This window comes from Myotis lucifugus, unplaced genomic scaffold (assembly GCF_000147115.1).
Source record: "Myotis lucifugus unplaced genomic scaffold, Myoluc2.0 scaffold_23, whole genome shotgun sequence".
NCBI classification, from domain to species: Eukaryota; Metazoa; Chordata; class Mammalia; order Chiroptera; family Vespertilionidae; genus Myotis; species Myotis lucifugus.
The window spans coordinates 223,926-231,577 of record NW_005871071.1 but is presented as its reverse complement, the minus strand read 5'-3'; positions in this window follow the sequence as shown (position 1 = coordinate 231,577).

Sequence of the window (7,652 nt, the reverse complement as noted above, 5' to 3'; positions counted from 1 at the left end):
AGCAGGGCTTATCAGGAGGCATCTTCAAGTGAGAAGTTCTTGTTGGCCGAAGGGACCTTGCAGCTTAACAGGCCCATGGCTCTCGGGATCAAGCATAGTCGCCTCCCACGCCACCCTTCTTCGCTCCCGCGTCCCCCCTCCGCCCAGGGCTCGGGCCAAACCCTGGGAGCTTCCTGATGGCTCTCACCTCACACCTCACTTTCCAGTTCAACCCACCAGAGCCTGCAGCAAGCTAACCTATTGGTTGGAGCGTCTGCCCCCTGGTGGTCAGTATGCATCATAGCGACTGGTCAAGCAGTCAAACTCCTAGCGAAACTCCTGTTAAGGGGACAATTTGCATATTAGGCTTTTATTATATAGGTCTAGAGGCCCGGTGCACAAATTCATGCACGGATGGGGTCCCTTGGCCTGGCCAGCAATCAGGGTCTATCGGGGCTGTCTTGCCCAGTCCCAGTGGGGCCACTGGGGCCAGTGGGCGGGGGGAGGGGAAGGACCGAGGGAGGTTGGCTGTGGGAGCACACTGACCACCATGGGGCAGCTCTTGCACTGAGCATCTGCCCGCTGATGGTCAGTGCACATCATAGCAACCGGTTGACCATTCGTTTGACGGGTCCTAATGGTCACTTAGGCTTTTACATATATAGATTGCTTGCCTGTGCTTTAAATAAGATAAGCGAGTTGGGTTATTGAATCCATTTTCTCCTTTAGCATAAAAGTTATGTGCATTGCCGAAACCGGTTTGGCTCAGTGAATAGAGCGTCGGCCTGCGGACTGAAAGGTCCCGGGTTCGATTCCAGTCAAGGGCATGTACCTGGGTTGCTGGCATATCCCCAGTGGGAGATGTGCAGGAGGCAGCTGATCGATGTTTCTCATCAATGTTTCTGACTATCTCTCCTTTCCTCTCTGTAAAAAAAAAAAAAAAAAAAAAAAAAAAATTAAAAAAAAAAGTTATGTGCATAGAAGGAACTAAAGTCCTTAATCCTTTATCCACCCCCTCCTCTCTGATTTTCCCTGGGTATCATCCTGCATCCTCTTAGGGAAGGACACTGGGGAAGTAGCAGCCTCAGCAAAACTAAAGTAAGCAACATTGCTCTCCTCCCATTTCATAGCCCTCTTCTGGGTCTCTTTCCTCACTTTATATTATCCTACACGGAAGCACTTATTAATTTGTTGGAGCTGAAATTTGAAGGCAAGCAATATGATTCATAATCGTTTTTTATTACAAATAATACCCGGGAAAGGACATAAATCTAGGCAAGGTCTCTGTTCAAATTCTTATTCTGGACTTTTTAAGTCACTTTTGATTTAAACCCTGCAGAAATCTTCAAAACTGGGCCTACTAGTCTTTTTTGTACTCTGTAGTCTTAGATCAAGTTAATTCTGCACAGCTTGTTTTCTCATCTCTAAAATAGAATAATTTTTACCTCTTAAAATTGTTGCAATGTATAGTGTCATATACATAATAAAGTCAATAAATTGTAACATTGTTAATAACAGACTAGGGACAACTTTTTAAAATTATTTTTTATGTGCTTTATTTTTTTAAAAATATATTTCGAACCGTGACCATCTGGTTCACAGGTTAACACTCAACCACTGAGCCGTGCCAGCCAGGCTTTTTTTTTTTTTTTTTAACCAAGCCAAGAACTTTAAATGAGAAAAAACTTTGATTATGGAGACTCAGAGGAGTGGCCGCAAGATGGGCGCAAGCCCACCAGAGGCTGGTGTCTGAGTCAGCTGCTACTCGGGTCCCCAGGACAATCCGCAGGCCCGTAAGGGCCCTGAGCTGTGTAAAGTTGGTCCAACACCAACTGAATTCTCAGAAAAACTTTTAGCCCCCAAACCTCCAACTGGTAACTTCTGCCTGCTGGGGAAGCAACCGTCTGGTCTCAGAAACCTTCCTGTATCTGGCCTCCTTCCCCTGCAGATTCAACTTGACACTTGATAAATCAGTTCTTTCTTTCCTGTGGAGATTTTAAGGAGGGGAAGAGGAGAAGCAAAGCTGCCACCTTTAGGGGAAAAAAAGGCTTTTCAGTCCTATTTTAAAAGACAAAACCTGGTGTTAACAAATGAATTAATGGCCCATTAATATACCACCAAAAATATGTTGGAAGTAGAAGTGTATTTTCAATTAATACCTACAATATGCAAAGCACAGTGCTAACAACTTTGGGGTATCACAAATGACATAATTCTTGGTTTTGGTGTTAGGAAGAATCTTGTCTCAGAAAAAAAGTAATTCAAGGTACTTTTTTGTTTCTTCTACATATACTTTTATTTCAGGGAGAGAGTGAGGGGGAGGTAGAAATGTCGATGATGAGAATCATTGATTGGCACACCTTCTATTGGGGATCCAGCCTGCAACTCGGGCATGTGCCTGACCCGAATGAACCATGACCTGCTGGCTCAGTGTTGGCCAGCCGGGCCGTAAGGTAAGCTTCACTGAGAGGTTCCTGTTGGCCGAGGGACACTGCAGCTTAACAGACTGTCTTCATTAAAAGAACATATGTCTTATTACAGAAGTAATTTAAACAGAACATTTAGAAGATAGATGAATTCTATTCCTAAGCATTTTTAAGTTAATTCAAACAGGAGGCCATTAGACGGAGGTGGCTACAATGCCCTGGCAGCCTACAGAAGCAAACCAAAGCCTAGGGCTCAATCCAAACAGCCATCTGGGCTTTCCTAAATGAGGCACCTGTTTAAGCGATAGCCAAATAATTTTCTTGTTTTGTTTTGGCATCTTCCCCATAAAGATCTTAACTCTAGTTCATGACAGTGGTTAGGAGCTACCTGATTCAAACTGTTTGCCCAAATTCTTAAAAATCCCAATATGCTTCAGGTTATCTACCAACAGTACGCACTCAAATTCATTGAAAGCAGAGACTTGAACAGATATTTGTACACCAACGGTCACAATTTTTTAAAATTGATCTGAGAGAGAGAGGAGGAAACATCTATTTGTTATTCCACTTATTTATACATTCATTGGGTGATTCTTGCATGTGCCCTAACTAGGCATAGAACCTGCAACCTTAGTGTATTGGGACAGTGCTCTAAACAGCTGAGCTACTCGGCCAGGGCCCACAGCAGCAGCATTCAGAATAGCAAAGGTAGAAACAACATTTAAATGTCCCTTGATGAATATACAAAAGTGGCACACACATAACAAGGACATATTCCTCTGCCTTTAAAAGAAATGACATTCCGACATGCTACAACATGGATGCACCTTGAAGACATTATGCCAAGTAAAAATTCTTCTTAAATACCTGGGTGCTTGCACCATATAGGCCTAACTTTGGGACCCCACCTGCAACACCACCTCCTGAAATGAGATAATTCTGACTTAACTGACCTTCTCTCAGGATGAAGAGACTGGTTCAGTGAGAGATGAAACAATCTACCAACTCAGCTTCTGGACTGTGAAACTTATTAGGGAAGTTTCAAGGGCAGGAATGATGGGTAGCAGAACATGCCACCCAAAATATGCCTCTTTGGCATAAGGGTTGTTTTGAGTTAATTATTTAAAGAAACTGCAGTCATAAGAGAAGCTCTAAAAACACAGAAATTACCCTTTTTGTAAGGAGTAAAAAACACAGGAGAGTTGTACACTAAATGGGTGAGGTATATGAAAAACACAGGAGAGTTGTACACTAAATGGGTGAGGTTTTTTTTTTTTGGATTATATTTCAATAGAGCGGTTTTGAAAAAATCCTCAGCAAAATTTTAGTAAATCAAATTCAGATATGTGTGATATATACCACACATATATTTTCCCTGTATGCAAGGTTGATTTAACATTAATATCAGTTAATGTAATTCACCATATTAACAGAATGAAGGAGAAAATCCATATGATCACCTCAATAGAAACAGAAGAAGCAGTTGATAGAATTCAATAACTATCCTATATAATACAAGGCCAACCTCCCACATCCCTTCCCCCTGGCTGGCCTGGCCCAATTGGCCCTGATCAGGGCAGGTCACCAGAACCCACCTGTGCACGAACTTGTGCACTGGGCCTCTAGTTTATAATAAAAACTCTTAGCATATTAGGAATAGAAAGGAGCTTCCTCAACCTCATAAAGGGTATAAATGAAAAACTCGACATCATACTTAATATTGAAAAAAACTAAATGTTTTTCCCCTAAAATTGGGAACTATTCAAAAGTGTCTGCCCTCACTACTCCCAATCAACATTTTATTGGCTACTAACCAATGCAAAACAGCAAGGGGGGAAAGACATTTTGATTGGAAAGGAAGATATACTGTTGAGTTGGCTTTCAGAAGACACAATGGTGTACAAGGAAAACCCTGAAGCATCTAAAATAAAGGGCCAATATAAAAATATCAGTTATGTTTCTCTGTACTAGCAATGAACAATAAAAAGTTAACCATTTTAGATACCGCTTAAAATAGCATTCAAAATATTAAATATGCACCTATGAACCCTCTGGGGAACTTCTGCAGAAAAATATTCCTAGGTCCCACTCATGAATGTTTGGTGTTAGAAAGGACCCAGGCTTGAGAGCTACTGGCTCATCTCACCCAGTCAAACCTCAGACTTTGTCCCGTCAGCAATGGTACCAGTTCTCTAGTTAACCAGCAACCTTTACAGATGAACTTTTTCTCTTTTGTTTTAAAATCAGAGAGCATAACAGGACAAGAGAAATAATGAACAGAATCTTTTCAGTATTCCATACATATTTTCCCATTTAAATCCTTACAATAGCCATGTCAGGTAAGCCAAGTTGATCATAGATAGCATCCTGAGCCAAACCAGCTAGAGCTAAAAATATTATTTTTTAAAGAAAAGAATGTCAATTCTTTAAAAAAAAAAACAAAAAAAAAAACCCAAGTGCTTTAGAGGAATGCCAATTAAATTCGTTGGAGGTACTGGATTCTTTAGGTAAGGAATTGGAATAGATGAAGTTCTTTATAAAGGATGCAAAGTAAGCCCTGGCTGGTGTAGCTCAGGTGGTTGGAGTGTCGTCTGTACTCAAGGTTGCGTGTTTGACTCCCAGTCAGGCACGGCAAGTAACCTAGGTCGCCAGTCGGGCGTATACGGGAAGGTAACCAATTGATGTTTCTCTCTCAAATTGATATTTCTCTCTCTCTCCCTTCCCCTATCTCGAAAATTAGTAAGTATGTCCTCGGGATTAGAAAAAAAATGCAAAATTTGACTTTTTCCATAAGGATTCAGTAGGTATTTAATTACTGGGACTGACTTAAGATTGGAGGAACTGAGTTAAGGGACAATCTAGCAAGGGATAGAAATACAGGCAGAGGGTCTTTAATTGTTCTTCATGTGTCTGAGAGTTTGGAAATTTTCCTTTGATACTGAGGCTTTCCTCTTTTTTTTAGCTATTTTTGCCACATGTAGTTTCTGGCTTCAGTGTCTTGCCCAAGCTTACTAAGACTGGCTCTTTCTTGAACCACTGTGAGCTGTTGCTCCTAAATCATCAAAACCTTCTACCCTGTGGTGAAACCTTTGGATTGTTCATCCAGTATGTGGGGAATAGCAAAATTTCTCCCTTTCTCTTGGTTTTGAGGAACCCAGCTTTCTTTATAAGATCTCTAAACTTGGTTTTCACAACTGACCAGCCAGATCTCTGTAACTGCTGCCTCTGATCCTTGAGGAGCTACTTCCAACATCACTGCCGTGTCAGAAGGTGGTTTTGTCAGGTTTTCTCAACTTAAAAAATTAGATTGTTGATTTGTTCAAATTTTTCTACACATATAGACAGTGTGGGTAATTATTTTTTCATCAGGTTGCCATGGTATAGCTTTTTCAAGAGCAGGTCACTTCTCAGATACCCATCTGAAAAAGGGGTAGGACAGTAACTGGTACCTATGGCTAGGCAGGATTCTTGAATATTAGGCAAGCAAGTGCACTCAAAATGCTTAGCATACTGCCCTGCACATACTAGGTGTACCAGTTAATAATGCGGATTTTTTTCAATAGATGGAGTTACACATTATGTTTATATGTGATTTGATATGTATGCTATTTTGTTATATTGACAGCAAGCTTCAGAACTTCATGTTAAATTTTGTGAAGGTGTTAACATCATAGATATTTTTACGCTTAAAAATTTTGAATTTCGTGCCAAAAAAAGGGCATTTGCGGGAAGTTTTAATTCATTACTTATTTTTTAAAAAAGTTATCGTATACTTTGGGAAACTTATAGTGAACATGCTCCATCTCAAGATACTTGTGAACGCTGGTTTAAACGCTTTAAAAGTGATGATTTCGATGTGAAAGAAAAAGAACGTCCAGGTCAACCGAAAAAGTTTGAAGGCCAACAATTACAAGCATTATTGGATGAAGATGCGTGTCAAATTCAAAACAACTTGCAGAAAGATTAAACGTTGCTCAGCAAACAATTTCTGGTCATTTACAAGCAATGGGGAAGATTTTAAAGGAAAGAAAACGGGTGCCACATCAACTGAACGAAAGACAAATGGAAAACTAAAAAGTCATCAGTAAAATATTGCTTCAATGGCATGAAAGTTTTTTTTTGCATCGAATTGTGACCGGTGATGAAAAGTGGATTTGAGAATCCCAAATGCACAAAATCATGGGTTGATCCAGGTCAACCATCAACATCGACTGCAAGGCCAAATTGCTTCAGAAAGAAGACAATGCTCTGCGTTTGGTGGGATCAGGAAGGTGTGATGTATTATGAGCTTCTAAAACCGGGTGAAACCATTAATACTGATCACTACCGACAACAAATAATCAATTTGAACCACGCTTTGATTGTAAAACGAGCAGAATGGGCCAGAAGACACGGCAAAGTAATTTTGCTTCATAATGCACCATCACACACTTCAAAACCAGTTAAAGACACGTTAAAAGATCTTGCCTGGGAAGTATTAACCCACCTGCTGTATTCACCAGACCTTGCTCCCTCAGATTACCGCTTATTCAGATCGATGGCACATGCACTTTCTGAGCAGCACTTCAAAACGTACGAAGCAGAAAATTGGGTCTCTGAATGGTTTGACTCAAAACAAGATAAGTTCTATTGGGATGGTATCCACAAATTACCTGAAAGATGTGGGAAATGTGTAGCTAGCAATGGACATTACTTTGAATAAAGCACTTTTGATGTTTCTCTTGAAATTATCGTGTTTTATTACAAAATCCGCATTAACCAGTACACTTAAACTGCTTAGCAGATGTTAGCAACAATGTACCATCAAACCTCAATTCTCGAATGTCTCCCATCTCGAACAATTAGCTTCTCAACCTGACAGCCCTTTCATGCTGATAGCTATATTATCAGTCACAAGTCTCTCAGGTGACAAAGGAGAGAATGTGTGCATGTGACTCAGTTTACCACTGTTAAAATCTCAGGATATTGTGCTGTGAATATTTTCATGGTTTTTTTTGCTGCTTATTATTATTGTTTCCTTTTTTAAAATATATATTTTTAGGAGCAGGGGGGTTAGAGATCAACCCAAGGACTTGTATGCATGCATATTTGCATAACCAATGGACACAGACACAGGGGCGGTGGGGGCTTGTCCTGGGGTTTGGGAGTAGTGGGGGGGGGGGTCAATCAGGGAAAAAGGAGACATATGTAATACATTAAACAAAATATTTTTTATTTATTTCAGAGAGGGAGAGATAAAAACATCAA